General features: G+C 44.2%; 1 pseudogene across 1 annotated transcript; it reads right to left on the reverse strand.

Annotated features, from left to right (window-relative positions):
• Positions 1–11640: 11640 nt before the first annotated feature.
• On the reverse strand, positions 11641–16341 carry LOC311371155 (voltage-gated potassium channel KCNC4 pseudogene; annotated as a pseudogene). The gene is made up of 3 exons: positions 15360–16341; positions 14329–14526; positions 11641–11708 (listed from the first exon to the last, which is right to left on the reverse strand). The product of its transcript is annotated as a voltage-gated potassium channel KCNC4 pseudogene (transcript).
• Positions 16342–18967: the final 2626 nt, after the last annotated feature.

An 18967-nucleotide genomic window follows, 5' to 3' on the forward strand; every position in this document is an offset into this window, starting at 1 on the left:
ATATAGTGCTTCTAATGCATATCATCATCTCTCAATACATTGTATTAAAGGACAATTCCAGTATTTTGAACATTGAGCCCCCTTTCTGGTTTGTCTAGGATGAAATAGAGTGGTTGACACCGAAATTGTGACTATTGGTCCTGTCTCGGGTATTTGGCTCATTTCAAATCGCCCTGCCTGCTTCAGAATGGCTGTCTATGGGCATTCACAAACCTCACAAAACAAACCTAAACGTTCGTTTTCAGAAATGTGCAACTCACCGAGTGGTTAGTGGTGTTTGTTGATGTTCCAAATCAAGTATCGTAGCGAAATACAACGAAATCTGTCGTGTTTTATTTGTCATTTTGTGAATCCATTGATTTCTGTTGCAAGACTCATTGCACATTGGCCGGAAACGGAAAGAGGTGCTGGTTGTAATCTTTTCGCTCGGTTCTAGCCCTACTGTTGATGCGGAGAACCGAGCGAAAAGACTACAACCAAACGTAAACAGCCCAATTTCCATTTCCAGTTTGGTTTCCGTTTCAATAGGATTTACAAAATTCCAAATAAACGACGACAGAAACTGTATTTCCCTATGATACTTGATTTGGAACATCAACAAACACCACTAACCACTCGGTGAGTTGCACATTTCTGAAAACAAACGTTTAGGGTTGTTTTAAGGACAGGTTTGTGAATGCCAATAGACAGCCATTTTGAAGCAGGCAGGGGCAATTTGAAATGAGCCAAATACCCGAGACAGGGCCAATAGTCTCAATTTCGGTGTCAACCACTATATTTCATCCTAGACAAGCCAGAAAGGGGGCTCAATGTGCTAAATACTGGAATTGTCCTTTAAGCCAGGCAGACAGCTCATTGTTGGCTTCTGCTTACTGCAGGTCCTACTCTCCCGCCTCCACTTTCCCTGTCATACTTCTCCATCTCCTCATCCTTCTCCATTCGCCCGCAACCACAACCATCATGGTTACTGAAGGGTGCCGTTTCAGTCAGTGTGATACATTTGTAGGCATCTGCCTGAAGGGCCTGTCTTTTTTTGGTCCACAATTTCTCAGCCTCTGAGCCCCTCCCTTGTGCATTTTGCCACTCCTTTTTCTTAGCATACACACTGTTTAATGGAGGCCCTGATCACAAAGGGGGAGAGGTTTCAAGATGTGATTGCGCCGATGCGCCGGCCCAGTGTCAAAGAGTCACAGTGATTCCCGGGCCCGCTTTGCTTGCAGAGATGATCATAGACCAAAGAACTCTGCCACATTAAATTATGCTTTAGACAGCACGTAGCAGTAACCCTATATAAACAGGCATGCAGTCACCTTTTGGCGAAATTCGCCGTTTTTTAAACAAAATTGGCCACTTGTGCCAACAAGACGATAACTAAATAAAAATCAATTTAGGATGACAAAAACTACGACAAAATCTTTTGACTCTTTCGTTAACAAATAAAAACGAGACGAAAATGTAAGCGGGACGATTTGGGAAGCGATCCAATCAGAACTAAGCTCTTTATGTGGGGAAGTACTGATCGTCCCGCCCGGCAGGTCAACTAGCAGGCGGTTGCTGCGTCGCAAGCAAGTGTCCCTTTGTAAACAGTTTGGCTCAACAATCACCAGTTAAAACACAACCAACTTGAAGTCATTGGCAGACGAGTCATCCCGAAATTCACGCAAAGATAAGCATACTTAAACAGTTTTTTTTTCTTTTAAGCTAATGTTATGTGTGTTTTCACTAAAATTTGAAATCAATACAAGCTGAAAGAAACCACCGCTGTCCTGTAATGGTACCGGAGCTCTGTGCTGTCGACACCACAGCGGGGGACAGAAACACAGGATTCACTATGGCCAGAACAACAACAGACCAAGGAGGACTCCAGAGCAAAATGCATTGTACACACAGGATTAGCAGTCCCAATGATTGAAGATGAGGACTTTGTTTTAATGATTGATACAGTTGATAGGAGGCTAACTGTTCCCCAGAAAACTAATAAACATCTGATTGACAAACATTATGAATCATCATTGGTGTTTTTGCAATTTTTTATTTTTCTGCAAAGAAAAAGCAAGGCCATATTTATTTTTTATTGGTTATAAGATAAATAAAGTTGTTTCATATCACAACAGTTTAGTCTGTGTATGTATATTTCACGTTTATTTCATTAATACACAGGATCAGATGTTATAATCCCTTGTGCCAAAATCCAAGGAAAACACATTCACACATTCAGAAGCCCCTGCCCAAACCAACCTTATAAGCACGCTGGCCACTAAGCTACCAACCAATGGTGAAAAACACAAGACAAATGGCCCAACTAACAGCAGTATGCAGTTTAAACCTTAACACCATTCCATAATACCGGTTAATAGATCTTTCCCCTAGGCGTATGAGTTTGGAAATTCTAGAGAAACGTTTAAATAATGTTTTACACTTTAACCAGTTCGATTTTAGTCAACTAAAATCAAAATGATATTTAGTCGACTATACAATACAATACATAAAAAATTTATAAATGAGCATTTAGTAGCTTATTTTTCAAAAAGAAAACTCCCCGGAGTATAACCCAGAACCCCATAGTGGGTCTGTGTTTTCCTCGGCTCACGCATCATTCTCACCTTTTTCACCCCAAACCAGTTTGCATGCCTGTATAAAGAGGGAGAGGGCAGCATGCCGGCTCTACCTTTTTATACATTTTGAGTTGTATCAATGTATCTGTGGGCAGGATACCACATTTCAAAGGAACGTTCTGCTAATTTGTTTGTAGAAAACAGGGAAACTCAAGGTACACACAGAAAAATAAAGGTGCTAACTGGAACCAAAAACGGTTCTTCAGAGTGATGCCATAGAAAAAACATTTATTGTTCCACAAAGAACCTTTCAGACCAAGGTTCTTTAACAAATCATTTCATTAAACGGTTCTTTAAAGAACTGACAAAGGACCATTTCTGGTTCTACGAACTGTTCTTCAAACCATTTTCAAAAAAGTTCAGCATTCAGTATACTGAATGTAAACAGCTTCACAAGAATATCCAAAATATGGACAGTACCCGGGTTATTGTCATATTTATGTACTCTTCCTTAGGTATCTGTGCATGTAAAGATAGACATAATATGCTTGACATGTACGAAATCTGGGCACAAATGGTAATAGGCATGATACTACAGAACATTTTCTCTTTCCATGCATTGTGTTAAAAAACTGGTTGCTTGATCTGCAAGTAAAAATCACGGCCATGTCAATCTGACAGTGATAAGGGGTCCACCACAGACCCAAGCACTGTCATCTCCATGTCAGGGAGCAGTGACTCAAATTTCAGGGCCTAGAACTTCACTGTATGAAGTGTCCAGGGTCATCACTGCCCCCTCCCCCTCTCCCCCTCCCCCCCTCCCACCCTCCCATCTGTGTCTGGGAAAATGATGAAATTATGGCCCATTTGCCAAAGCGAATCAGGAGTTTGGTTGCACTGTCTGCAGAGGAGGATCCATCAAGTCTGCTTCAAATGTTTTGAGGGATGCTTGGAGACATGGTGGACAGATGTAGTGAACACGGCGGAGGAGGGGCAATGGGGAGATGCCAAGGAGTCCGTCTTCATCAAGTATGTGGAGCACATCATATCCCAGATAGCACACGTATGACTTGTGATCGTCCTGAGAGTGTAGTGTTGCATTCTATTCATTACCTCTGACAAGCATTGGCCCAAAGGTGGACTTTAATTATATTTTGCCTCCTGAGACCACAATGTTGCATTTGATTCATAACATCTGACAAGCATTGGCCCATAGGCAGATTTGAACGAACCGCCACGTTTAAAGGGGTACACCAACATATCTATAAATAGGTGCTGGCCTGTCTCACCCAGATAAATATGATTTGTTTAATTCTAAATTAATAATTGTGCGTCCAGAAGAGGAGTTCCCTGTAGCCTAGCTCCTGTTTACGTGAGAGTAATACTCTTTTATCTACTTTCCAAACATTACATTGTATTCCCAACCAGTTATAACACACAAAAACACAGATAATCCAACACTATTTTCGGCGTGGCACTTACTATTAGGCTACCTGTGACACGTTGCTGAAAGGTTACACTCCGTGTAGACTAGCCAGACAGAAACAGTGGATCACAGAATTGCGGCACTGGCAAGAACCGCAAGAACCACGGAATGAGGGAGGAGCCACTAATGAGGAGGCAGTGGTGGTTGCACAGAGAGCAGCAGGACAGAGTGCTAGGGCATTCAGCCCACACAGTCCCTCGACCTTTCAAAACCACAAGAGTGGGCCTAATGGATACAGAGTTCTGAAAGATTTCATCAGGCGAGTCATTTTAATGCTAGCTCTGAGGAGAATCGAGTCAACACACTTATATACTGTTTGCGAGATGAGGCTGATGATGTTGAGCATGGGCCCTGTACATTATGAGGATGCTTTGGTACGAGGTCTGGAATAAACCTTCACGTTCAACGTTCGTACATTCGCACTCGCGTGTCTTCAAAATCATGACAGTGTAGTGGACATTATGGACACAATTCACCATAATGTATGTTAACATTTATTTCCCTTGATCAGCTACGCTGGTGTTATGCTTATGATCAGACGTGCGTTCTGCACGACATGTGTTAGCGTGTTCCAATATAAGGGACGCTGTCTCTTTAATGATGCCGACCTGGCTGGTTGATATGACGCGCAGCGCCTTGTGTGAGTTACCGGGTTTTGAGTGCAACAATAAATGACACGCCGTTGCGTTGTCGACATGAGAAATTGCTTCTTCTTTTATTAAATCACAATTTCCACACTGGTGACCCTGACGTTTGTCTGCTGGACGCATTCCAGAGACACACCGAACAACTATGACGACGAATGCTGTTTCATTGAAACTCCCGGAGTTCTGGGAGTCGTCGGCTTCTGCTTGGTTCGCGCAGACTGAGGCACAGTTCGCGTTGTGTGAAATTACCGTGGACACCACCAAATACTACTATGTAGTGTCGGCCCTCGGCAGTTCAACAGTGACAAGAGTGGTTAGTCTCCTGAAACATCCCCCTGCAGAGAATAAGTATACAGCACTCAAGGCTCACCTGCTGAAGACTTTTGAACTTTCTGATGCTGAGAGGGCTAGCTGGCTATTTTCTCTGCAAGGCTTGGGCGACAGCAAACCGTCTGAACTTATGGACAGGATGTTGGATCTGCTTGGAGAGCACAGGCCTGATTTCCTCTTCCTCCAGCTCTTCCTGCGTCAACTCCCGTCTCAGGTACGGGCTGCTTTGGCCAACACTGCCATCATTGACTGCCGCGCACTGGCAGAGGAGGCTGACAGGTTTTTTCTGGCTGTTCAACACCCTGGCATGACTGCTGCTGCGCTCCATCCTGCTTACGCCATTGCAACCAACTCGGCCCAAGTCCATCACACCGCCGCCCCACTCCCTGGTGACTCAGCACTCACTGCAGTGGCTACAGTTTCGCACCGGCAACGTCATCCAGGACACCATCTCCGGGCGCCGTTTCCTGTGTGACACCGGCGCACAGAGGAGCATTCTGCCTGCATTGACACTGGACATCCTGGCGGATGGATTTGCCCCCCCCCCGGAGGCTGCTAATGGTAGCCCCATACGCACTTATGGCACTCGACATGTTGCACTGTGTTTTGGCGGTCAGCGGTTTAGCTGGGACTTTATCACAGCCAAAGTGGCTGTCCCCCTCCTGGGTGCGGACTTTCTATGCGCTTATGGGCTGCTGGTGGATGTCAAAAACCGTCGCTTGATTGACGCCACCACGTTTTCTTCATACACCTTCGCTCTCAGTGGTTTGGACTCCATCAGACTGTCTAGCGTGCTCTCGCAGGCCGACGAGTTTCATCGCCTGCTCGCAGAGTTTCCAGTGCTCACACAGCCCACCTTTTCTTCATCTACGGCCAAGCATGGAGTGGAGCACCACATCACCACCAATGGCCCGCCTGTCTACGCCCGGGTGCGACGACTAGACTCAGCCAAACTGGCCATTGCCAGGGCTGAGTTTGACAGCATGGAACGCCTTGGCATCATCCGCCGCTCCAGCAGCCCGTGGGCTTCGCCTCTCCACATGGTTCCAAAGCCCGCCAGCGGGTGGCGCCCCTGCGGCGATTACCGCAGGCTTAACGACGCTACGATGCCAGATCGCTATCCAGTGCCTCATATCCAGGATTTTTCAGCACACCTGGCTGGCAAAGTTATTTTTTCTAAGGTGGACCTCATCCGTGGATACCACCAGGTTCCTGTCCAACAGCTTGATGTGCCCAAAACAGCAGTGATCACCCCTTTTGGACTGTTTGAGTTCTTGAGGATGCCTTTCGGCCTTAAAAACGCCGCCCAGTCGTTCCAGCGCCTCATGGACTCTGTACTACGTGATCTGCCTTTCCTGTTTGTGTACCTGGACGACATCCTCGTGGCCAGTACCTCCAAAACCGAACACCTGGCCCACCTGCGGATCCTCTTCGAGCATCTCAGCTGGCACGGTCTTATCATCAAACCAGCTAAGTGCCAGTTTGGGTTGACCACCATCGACTTCCTGGGACATCGAGTCACCAAGGGTGGGGCCGTGCCACTCCCATCTAAGGTTGACGCGATCTCGAAATTCCCACGGCCCGTCACAGTGAGGTCCCTGCAGGAGTTCCTGGGAATGGTGAACTTTTACCACTGCTTCATTCCCAGAGCTGCTGCAATCATGTGCCCCCTGCATGAGGCCTTGAGGGGGAAAATACCAAAACACCTGGTGGATTGGTCCTCGGAGAGAGACAAGGCGTTCATGGATGCAAAGGCCGCATTGGCCAAAGTTACGATGCTGGCACACCCATCGCCTGATGCGCCCATTGCCATCACAACAGACGCTTCGGACTATGCAGTTGGCGGTGTGCACGAGCACAACAACAGTAACATTTGTTTTCAGGTAAGCAGTCACTTGAAGTTAGTCTTGCCCAAGGGAAAGTCTCTCTGAAATCTCGTACTTGCAGGATTTCTCTTTTGTAATTATAATCTCAAATCTCCTTCACCCAAATCTTTTAGATATCATAAACTTTAATGAGGTAAAGATGAGTCTGATTCTGAGGGCAGGTCTTCTCAATGGCCACATGCAACAGTTATTTGAGATAAAAACACCAATGCAAATATTATTTAGGGGAATTACTCTGGAGAGAAAACACTGTAGAAAAAAGGTAAAATAATCTTAAATGATGATGGCGGTGCTGAGGTTGAGCCAAGACCAATCCTTTGCTTCTGAACCTCAATAATACACAATAAAAATAAACACTTTATAACTGGTAGGATAAAAGACTGTCAAAGGGAAACTACCACACTTTCAAATTCCACTTTCAGAAAGAACCTAATAGCCTGTATTTTCTATGGGTTCAGGGATTCTTCTGCCCATTTGGAATGGACGTCATGATTATGTCCCAGCAGAAGCCCAGTCGCAGTTGAGTGTAGAGAGAGACGGAGAGAGTTGAAATGGTCACAACAAAAATGATGAAATACCTTTTTGTGCTGTCGGCAGTCAGAATAGAAATTACAAAAATATTGTCTTCATTTTTATCGCATTCCATCGCAAAGTAAGCTAAAAAGAATTACATTTGTAAGCCATTCAAATATTAGACTGGACATTTTTATTTTTTACACACCTATCTGAGAAATGACATGCAAATCAGAACAAAGGTTGAGTTCAAAGTTAAAGCTTCAGCCTTAACTAAGTTAACTCAATAATGTATTGAGCTTGCTACTTTGCAGGGGAGGAATCAATGATCTGGATAGCCCAGACTTTCATCTTAATTCCATCCATACACCAGTCCTTGAGACCTGCACAGATTGCTCCATTTACTCTCTATGCTAACCTAATTTATTAACTGGATAGTATTATATACGTTGACTTAGTATGTATCTGTATATATATATATATGTTGTTTTTTGTTTGTTTGTTTTAGCAGTGTAGTCAGCAGTGTATTATTGTTCATCTTTTGATTGATGGATAAGATTTGTATTTCAATTACAAGCTGTCAATTTAGTTCCCTTATTGCTTGAACTAATTTCTTTGTTTTTCCATTCCTCGTCGTCCCTTTTCTTTAGTACTTTATACCCTTATGTGGATAGTCTTTACTCTGGTTCTGTGGACAGACCACCTGCTCAATAAATGATCAGTTTTACCATCTTCAATTATTTTATTTCCCACTGCCCTACTACACCTTCTGGCATTCAGACACTTGGGGATCTGAAGGCCAGTGTTGGTTGGTTGGTTAGGGGTGGGTTTGGGGGGGATTTCTCCATGGAAACTGTTCAATATCGTCATGACAACCTTCAACAGCGGGTGAACACGAAAACAATAAAAAATGAAGGGAAACGAGTGAAAGGAAGTAATCATGGAATGACATGTCGGGTTCTCTCTTTCTCTCTCTATCTCACTTTCCTTCTCTCAACACTCTCTCAATCACTTGCTCACTTTCCTTCTCTCTCGATCCCTCTCACACTCTCAGCCCCCTCTCTTTCTCTCACCCCTCCTCTCTCTCCCTCACTTTCTCTCTTGCCTTCTCTCAGTGTCCTTGCCCTGACATGCAGCTCAGACATAGGCTATGTCTGAGCTGCATGTCAGGGATTGATCAGATAATATGTTACATAAATCGAGATAGGGTCAGAGCTATGTCACATAGCTCTGACCCTATCTCAATTTATGTAACATATTATCTGATCAATCCCTGATGCTGAATCTACCTGTTGGCAGGAATGGGTGTAACTAGTAGTACACGTGTGGAAAATGGGCAGATGCTACGATGTGTGCCACATCTTGTTTTGATGGCGTCATTACAATAGGGGAGGTATCAACCATGCCGGGGCTTCTAGCCAGCCAATTATCTCCCGTGTGACTTGTGTAAGATACACAATATATCCTCACTGGAATTAGCTAACCTATTGGGATCACATACATTGCAGTGTGACTGCTAAGTAACGCACAACCAAGGCCTCGATGTTTTGCTAGGTATTTTCCAATCTGTGAATTTGCATCACAGGACAACAATTAAGGGAATATAATTGCTCGCTTATCAGCTACTTCCCACATTATAAAGGCAGAAGCTAAATTGGTTGTAGTCACTTTGAATGTCGCAGTGCAGAGCGGATGAATAATGTGTGTTATGAATATGTCCCACTTGTGTTATTAAGCAAAATGTGTTAGTTCTCTCAGTGACAACTCCACATGATTTAAATGTGTAATAACAACTACACTGAGTCGCGAGACCCTGTCGATTTAGCCAAATAGCTCACATTCAGCATAAGTCTGTGTTGTTGTTGTATAAGCGTGTTCGCTTTCATATGCATGCGTCTTGGTCTTGTTTTGTTTTTGACTCACTCGCTATGTTACTCCTCCTGTTAGTCCCCCCCCCTCCCCATCTCCCCTTCTCCCTGACACCAGAGCACCACTGTGCCCTTCTCATCACTCTACATGAAAACACTCCCCACGGGCAACAGCATTAATGATGATCACGCCCAGAGCAGTTATGTGTTTGTGTGCGTGAGCATGTGCGTGCGTGTGTGTGTGTGTGTGTGTGTACTTGACTCACTTGACACGTGAGGGTTGACTCGCAGGTGTGTTATGGTTGCGAATGAATGCGCTCCGACGAAGTGTTTGGAAGCAACAAAGTGTTTCTGCATGCTTTGTGTGTGGGGGAAGGTGAGGTGGTTGTGAGGAAGGGGGAGGCGTTTGTGAGGAAGGGGGAAGGTGGATGGTGGGTGGATGGGAGGGTGGGTGCAGCTGAACAGTAATTAGTGTTGCCTGTCATTCCAGAATCTCCAGAGATGAGTTTGCTGCTTCCATCTGTACATCTCTGGTACATAATCCAAGGGCCATGTCGCGGGAGCCATGGCTGTGATGTCCCTTCTATTACACTCAGTTCGGCTATACTTCATCATCACTATAAATAGAGGTGATTAACGACACACTGATGGCGTAGCCTAGTGTGCAGGAAGTTGAAAAATGTGAAATGTTGAATTATTTAATCGAAATGTCAAACGAGCGAGATCCCAGAAAAAGACTCCGTGGCGAGGTGTTCAGCATCCACATGGAGAATTATTATTTTATTTTTGCACTCCTGCATAGAAACACATGCCTAAATGGAACAAGATACTGGAAAAAGGCAACTGCTTAATAGGTGTTGGGCACACAACATTAGAAACCAAAGATGTAACGAGTCCTACATACCAACCCAACCATAGCATGGAAACAAACGGCATGGTTCCCTTTAGAAATCAGAGGTTAGAAGATTAAGAAAAAATATCTAAATAGCCTTTTCCTTTCTGTTTCTTGAAGTAACGCACTTGTATGCGTTTTGAACGTTCAATTGTTTTATTAATTAATATATGTATGCATTGCTACATATAATTGCTTCTACATAAATACAGACTTTTGTGTCAGCACAACAATTGGCCTTAAAAGTAATCAAGGTACAATTACATTTTCTTTATTAAACATAAGGCAACTATGGTAGACCATGAGAAATATATACGTCACCAGTACTCCTCTGATTCCCATTCTGAAAAAAACATGTGAAATGGTTTACACTGATCTAACACATGTAAAGGTTTAAAGGAACAAATCAAATTACATTAGGCCTACTACACACATTTAAGCTGCATTTCTCCACATTAGGCACGTCTGAACCCAATGGACCAGTCACAGAATATCCCATACTGCACTGTTGATGTTTCATGAAAATCTACAATGCTATTTATTCCATAGAGTCTATTGTACATTTGGTCCTTCTCTCAACCAGCACTGCCGCGTCAATGGTAGACACACTTTATATAACTGACAACAGCATTCCATAGATGTTCCCATATATTTTGTTTTTAAACAGTTTTTCTTTTACAAGACTACGTTGACACAGGTATCGCCTGAGCACATCCGTGCAGATGGCTTTCTCCTGACAAATGTTTGGACTTGGTTGCGGTGGTCTGTGTCGAGGTGTGAACGGTGGCATGGCAGGAGACAAACACACACCTGGCCTGTTGTGTTCATCATGACCTTTGAACTGCTTGAGTTTGAACGCCAATCTCAGGCCTGACTTCGAGATCACAGAACTATTGATGCTTATGTTCAATCTCAAATCTATAAGCGTCACTATCTATCTATATATATATATATGTGTATTTTTGACACTGTATGACACATTTATGGAGCCAGCTAGCTTGAAGAAAAGTTCAAAAAACGAACTTTAGGTAATCGTAACGGCACGCTATTTTGTAAACTAGTGCGTCGTTTTTGGATGTATGAAGACAATGTGATCCCAATCAAAAACACACTGAATAGAAACCTATAACCACTAGTAACAGACTAACATTACTCTGGACCAGCTTTGACACATCCATAAACGATGCACATTTGAGCTTTAATGGTTTGCAATGTATTACACAATGTTAGACATGCAAAACATGCTTTATTTTAATAAACGTTAAAACATAGAAAAGTGAGTGATACGAGTGAAATAGTGATGGCGTGTTCAGTAAGCACACGTTCCTCTACCATGTGGTTTTATGTCTGGGTAGTCCATGGGAGAAGAAAGCACAAAACCCCGTCACACACGGTTCATTCATTGATTTCCCAAAGGGTCCTTGGTTCATCAACAGATCGCGGTTGTCCTTTCTTGATCCGGATCAGGTGAGGGTCGTGACCTCGGGCTGGGCATAGTTTCCTGTTGCAGCCAGGATGTCTTTACAGCTCTCTTGATGTGGAGGGGAAACACACGGCACAGAGAATACAACTCAGCGATATGACACAATAGATGACAAGCACCCAAAATCTCATCACTGCTAGGCGTAGGTCGGTCAAGCATATTGGAACGAAGGCAGATTAGATCTACAGTGGCCCTGACAAAAGTGGTTTGGATTTGGATCGAGCGTGACGCTAATGGTTATCTATTGGAGACTATTGTTCTATGGTGCAGTAGGGTATGATGTTAGGCCCTACTGGTGGGGCGGTAGCAAGCAGCTGGTATTGGTGTGGAGGGATCAACAAAAACAAAACAATGTTCAATGATTAAGCCCAGAAAGGCCAGGATTTAACGGAATACAAATGCATGCATACACTGGGCCAAACAAAGCGGCGGCAATACCCCCTGCCAACCATTGCCCCACATAAACTATAACAAATATTCAGAAGCATCAAAACTAAACAGGACCCCTTCCGGATCCCCTCTCCTTTCAGCTCCACTTGGTACAGCCCATTGGGGTCCGATCACTCACACCTGTGCATGGTTAACCTCAAAGGAATTAGAAGACTCAAAAAGGGTGGCAAGATAATAAACAAGTTATTTGAAGAGAAGGGGTAATATAATAATCCATAAAGTAAAGAAAATGCTGATTTACTAAATAAACAGAAATGTCTGATGCATATTAGAGTTGTAGCATCCTCACATATGGGCCCATGGAACCCCAACCATGCTCATCCATCTTGGCCCTGTTGATCAATGGGTATCTCCTTAGATGTTGGCCATTATGCACTCAAATGAACCATCAGTTGTGTTGTACACATCAACACACTGAACACACAGTTCAAAGCAGGGGCGTTTCTGGCTGGGTGGGGTTGTTTGTGTTGGTGGTTGCAAACGGGTAACAGACTCCCTTACCTATAGATGTAAGCTCTACCGTTTCAACTTCCTCTCTACTTTGCTGCTACCACGGCTACTCAGCTGTCAGGCAAGCATTTCCTGTAACTGATAACCATTTAAGTATTCTCAGAGCTGCCTGTATACATCTGTCTTATCCCCTATTTCCTGCCAAGTGTGCTGCTAGCGTATTAGCCATACCCTACATCCTGTGCAATCCAAGAATTAGCTCGGCCCCATCCCCTACGGGCCCGGGTTCTGACAGGCATTCATAATCCCTTTGAACCTGTCCAGTTTTAAAACAGCTGTAAAGACTGTAGGCCTACAGGGTTCTGCATGGTTAACCGAATAATGAAAGAGAGATGGATGCATTACAGAAAGTTTGATGATACAGATGCACCCATTCACAAGGGAGCTTACTTATAATACTATACACAGAGATCATTGTTATTGTCATCCATTCTCACATTCAGTTTTATATTTTCATATACAGATTCAAATACATAAATCTAATTATAGTCTTTGTACAGGCTCTTATATTCTCAGTTGAGTTTCTCCATTGCAAGCGGTTGTTCTTTTCAGGTTCAGCCCTTCAGTTAATCAATAGCCTTTTGGTGAATTACATGGCTCCCTGCCTTTTACCAACTCCACCCATCACCAGCCGTCCAATCAAAACACAGCCACCTTCTCACCCCACCTATCTGCTGGCGGAGTCTTGTGTGTCTTCGTGTGAAGGCATACCATTAAGATGCAGCGTTTACAACACACCGCAGTCGTAGTGTGATGGCTTTAAAGGAGTTGTAATACTAAATATTTTCTTAATGGCGGTGGGAAGAATAAATGCAGGAATAATTCTAATGTGCTAGGCTCAGTTTGTGTGTGGATGGATTCTCTGGCATTATATTCAATTTGCCATGTCGGCCGTCAACATCCACCACTGACAAGACGGAGCTCAACACATCCACAAACACTACGCACACAGCACGCACAGCACGCCTGCTGTGTTCGGAGCAGAGTGGAACATTCACAGCTTGGTTGGCAGAGGAAGGAAAAAAATGGGAAAAAAATTAGATTTGGCCCCTTTACAGTCATAATCGCTATCTTTCTTGTACACTATGACCTATAGTTTTACATTTACAGTTTTATATTTACAGACAAAATAAGTAAATAATAAAAAAAATAAAAAAAATAAGTAAATGCAATTTATAAATCTATCAAGCAACATCATCACTTGACCCTTGGCTACTTGATTTGACGATGACATCATTTTGGAAGTACTTGCTGGCCAAAGTCGTTGGAAAGGGGCGGGGAGGATTCACTTGATTGCAATCTGCAACCTCACCCCTCGACGCTACTCATTTCTACATGCTGCACCTTTAAATGTTAAGCTACCAAAAAGGCCTCAGTAAATATTTTGTTAAGGATAAAGGCATAGTTTTGTTCAACAACTTAGTAGCTGACAGGTATGCAGAGTTCTACCAGAGCACTGATGGTACACTACCAGAGCACTGATGGTACACTACCAGAGTGCCAACGGTACACACTACCAGAGCACCGATGGTACACTACCACAACACAGATACACAGATACACGATACTCGCTCACTCAGAACCCCCCCCGCTAGGACACCCCACTCCCAGCTCCGCCTTAATTAAGCGGGGGGCCGTGACTGCGCATGGCGTGGTGCGGTTATCCATTCGATTGTTCAAACAACCAACAACTTGCATTGTGACTCACCAGTCCGGATGGTGGGTTCTCCTGGGCAGGAGAAGTCCCCGGAGGTGAGCAGGAAGCAGGTCGCCTCCTTCTTGCTGGGCTTGTCACGTGTGCGGGAGCAGCGCAGCGACCACCTCTCGCTGGGGGACAGCGGCTGGGTCAGGCTGCAGCCCTCCTCCTCCGACAGGGCCACGTTGGCGTCCCCGTTCTGCTTGGAGTCTGGCCGGAGCAACAACATACGTGCTCGCTCGTGTAAATGTCAAAGCTTTTAGTGAGCAGCCCTCGGCAGATCCGCAGGAAAGGGTAGATTACATAACTTAAGGAATGTGTATTGCTGGGATGACATCCAAAGTTACATCGACATCCACATACTGGAGTGACTGGATGGGGATTTTAAGATGTGACCGAGGATGGTGCGTTGCCGTGGTGGCAATACCGTACCCCGTCATTAGAATAATAGGGATTAATTATCAACAGTCATATAAATTAACCTTCCCTCCAACACACTTACACACACACACACACACACACCATGGCATAGCTTGTTATATTTAAATTAGAAATAAAGGTTCACCCTCCCATCCCTTTTGAGTTGATTGTATTTGATTAACATCAGTGCTGGCTGGTTGGTGCACGTGTGATACAGGTGTTCATGAGAAAAGGGTAAAGGTGCGAGACACACTATATTCAGCCCATGTGCTTGAATAAAGATATACTCTTTTGGGATCATATAAGTGGATAGCAGAGGCATAAAACTGATGTTGACTTTTAACTTTGATGAATCACCCTTTTTTCTGATCTATGGGTAATTAATGCAGTGATTATTATTGCTGAAGCACAAATTGTTCATTTTGGTTGCTAGTGAATATGCATCAGGACATATCGACCATGAATAATAAAACATATGAAGCTCATTTAAGATTAACCTCATCCACTAAATACTATTGTGAGACAAGCTGGCAGTATGTGACAGCAACAACACATAATGAGAGAACTTAAAGCATAACGTCAACGTCGGCTGGGGAACAAGAGTGTTGTGCTCATGCTCTAACCTGAGCGATTCCTGGCGACTCTCTCGTCCGTGGCCAGGGGACAGGTGTCACTCTGGGTGCTGTCTCTGTGGGAGATGCTCTCCGACTTCCCCAGGGACGCAGAGTCCGTGGGGGCCTCCGGGTTGGGGTTGTGCTTCTTCTTCTTCTTGGGCAGCTTCTGCTTGGCCATGGCCAGCGAGTAATACATCCCAAAGTTGTTGACGATGACCGGCACAGGCATGGCGATGGTCAGCACTCCGGCCAGCGCACACAACGCCCCCACGATCATGCCCAGCCAGGTCTTGGGGTACATGTCGCCGTAACCCAGCGTGGTCATGGTGACCACCGCCCACCAGAAGCTGATGGGGATGTTCTTGAAGTGCGTGTGGGTGTGGCCCGTGGGGTCGTCGGGGCTGGCGCCAATGCGCTCGGCGTAGTAGATCATGGTGGCGAAGATGAGCACACCCAGTGCCAGGAAGATGATGAGCAGCAGGAACTCGTTGACGCTGGCCCTCAGCGTGTGGCCCAGCACGCGCAGCCCCACAAAGTGCCGTGTCAGCTTGAAGATGCGGAGGATGCGGACGAAGCGCACCACACGCAGGAAGCCCAGCACGTCGGTGGCCGGCTTGGAGGACAGGAATTTCAGGCCCATCTCCAGATAGAAGGGCAGGATGGCCACAAAGTCGATGATGTTGAGCAGGTTCTTGATGAACAACACCTTGTCCGGGCAGCAGACGATTCGCACCAGGAACTCGAAGGTGAACCACACCACGCAGATGCCCTCCACCACGGTCAGGATGGGCTTGGTCACTATCTCCCACGTCTTCACCTCCCTCGTGAGGTTCCCCACGACCACCAGCTCTGTCCGGTTGTGTATGTCGTTGAAGGCTTGGTGGGTCTCCAGGCAGAAGGTGGTGATTGACACCAGGATGAAAAACAGAGAGGCAAATGCGACTCCCTGAAAGGAAGAGGAAGGACAAGTTAATGGGAGCAGATATAACATGCATAGCCATGTGCCACTGTCATATGGTGTTTTAGCTGTCAGGAGAACAATCCTCCCTTCTGACTGGCCAAAAGCGGTGGTACAAAAGCTGTGACTTTAAGATTAGCGATTATGTCTGTGAGAAAGCTTAACAAGAATCCTTGAGGAAAATAGACCCCATTTCAAATCAATCACAGCTATGCACACACTCACAGAGTCACGCTGTGAGACTAATGGGATTCCATTAAGTCCAGCCATTGTCTAACCTGCCACTCACTAACAGCAGAGAGATGCCTACATGGATACAGCTGTGGGCACTGACATATATTTTGTTTTAGAAAAAAAAAAAAAAAAGAAATTTAAAATGAAAGACCAAAGCAACTATATATGATAGCTTCCTAGTCAGAAAAGAGATGACAGTACTTTAGACGTATCCCCTGAATTTTCCGCCTGGGAATAAATAGTTTTCTTAATTTTATTTTGTACAGATAAATAGAAATACCATGAACTCTCAATCAGACACTGCATTTTTGCCACCAATAGGCCACCACATTCTGTGTTTGTGTTGAAATTAATTCTGTGCAAACTAAAACACAGTCTGTCATTTTTGTTTGTTGCTTGTTTGCTTGTTTTTTATATTCTTTTTTTATGTGTAGTTGTGTGTTCTTTTGGACTTTGAATTTGGCAAATAAAGATGATGATGATGATGATGATGATGATGATGATGATTAATGTTCACAATAGTCTGGACCGATTGTAATGCCGGACCATGCCCCCTAGTCTTCCAGCTGGTTAAATATGTACCTGTGCCATGGGGGCACTTAGCATCCAGGTTCCTCCGTCATGCTGCACACAAATCAATCAGCCCTATAGTGCTTGGGTCTACGGTATTGTATGAAAAACGAATAAACCACGCATGCATGGCTTCAATGCCCATTAGGCCGGACGCATTGCAGGACAGCTAATCCTCCCCACAATGGGAGCAAGTGAGATATATACACTGTGCAATGACAAGTGATTTAATTCTTTATTCTTCATAGCCATTACATGCTATATTGACAACTTCTGCATCCATATCTTTGTATGTCACCTGCTTTCACAACTGATTAGTCATTCAATGGAGTTAATTCATTCATTCATTCAATTGGGATTTAATAAAGGGCTGCCTCTATTAAAGTAAGGATTTTAAGTAAGTATTATACATACATACATATTTGACATTAAGTGTTTTCTCAACGTCGAAGAAACCACAACTATACGACGTGGCAATTGAAACATCCATTGTCAGGTGAGATGATATACCGGCTGAGTGAAGGTATCTGCACTTAACTAGGGTTGGGCGATATCCTTTTATTAAAACCGTTGAAACCTCTTCCTGACACTTTAGACTTTACGGTTCAATTGGGACAAAAACCCCATCTTGTATAATAAAGCAGGAGCGCATCTTATAAAGTCTGTTTCCAGTGTGCCATGAGCTGCTACACTCTTTTCTCTTCTGCTACGTTGCCAGCTTTGGACCAGTAAGAGATTCGCAGCCTATTTCATGTATTTTCTACGTATTCTGCATGTATGCTGATATAGTTTGAGACATAATTTGACTTTACTCATTCCCGTTCTCCTTACCTGTTTTTTAAGGACGTGGAGTAAGAAAGAAAAACAACCACCACTTTATAGATCCCTTTCATAATTGTTTATATGGCTTTGCACAGATATCGACCATAAAACCATAAAGCCATAAAGGTAGGGTAAATTCTGGGGAAACTGAGAACGGGGAATTCGATCTAGCATTCAATTGAGGATATAAAGTCAACAAATCAAATTCAATGTATGCCAGCTGGTAATTAATTCTGTCTTTATTCTCTGACGCAACAGGAGACACAAGCAACATGCATCCAGCATGTGTGTCTGAGGTTTTCCAACCTCAATCTTGTTCTATTCTGTAGGAGATATTGATAACAGAAATGTATGGTTAGGAAATACCCTTTTGTTTAAAAACGGCACTATAGCCCATTGCATTAGTACCAGTACTTTAAGAAACAGTATTTTAATCTGTATTGCCTATGAGTTGCATTGACGTGCAACAGAAGGGCAGTGTGTGTGTGTGTGCAGCGCTACGTTTCCACTCCCTGCAGTCTAGGTTGGCCGTGGGTGTGCCAACCTTGTATTTTTCAACATATGCACACTTGCTTTCAGGAGAGAAGGAGAGGCATGGCTGCAAGTTACTCTATAAACAGAGCGCAAGTAGACTCAGTCTGAAGTGAAGCGCTCTGCCTCCTGCCATCGAGTGGAAGAGATCAATAAAAAGTGTTTGACACTCAGCGCTATGATGACTGCATCCATAGTACTCCAGGTCCATATGTTTAATAACGGGCCAATTTAAATTCTAGTCGGCAAATGCCAGCTAACATATTACTTGGCTTATATGAAGAGACACATTTTGAGATGGTATTGATAAGGATATTGTATATTATTGATAATAATATACAACCCTACCCTCAACCATTACAATTGTTTGTGGCTCCATGCGGGGTATTTCCAGTACAGCATAGATTGCTACTGCCCATTATATTAAGAGCTCCTGTACCCAGTGGGCCTATGAAGACATAGTGTGTCAAGAGTATGAGACTTCTGGACCCTGGCCCCATCC

Source organism: Micromesistius poutassou (assembly GCF_964030765.1).
Source record: "Micromesistius poutassou genome assembly, contig: SCAFFOLD_4153, whole genome shotgun sequence".
Classification (NCBI taxonomy): Eukaryota; Metazoa; Chordata; class Actinopteri; order Gadiformes; family Gadidae; genus Micromesistius; species Micromesistius poutassou.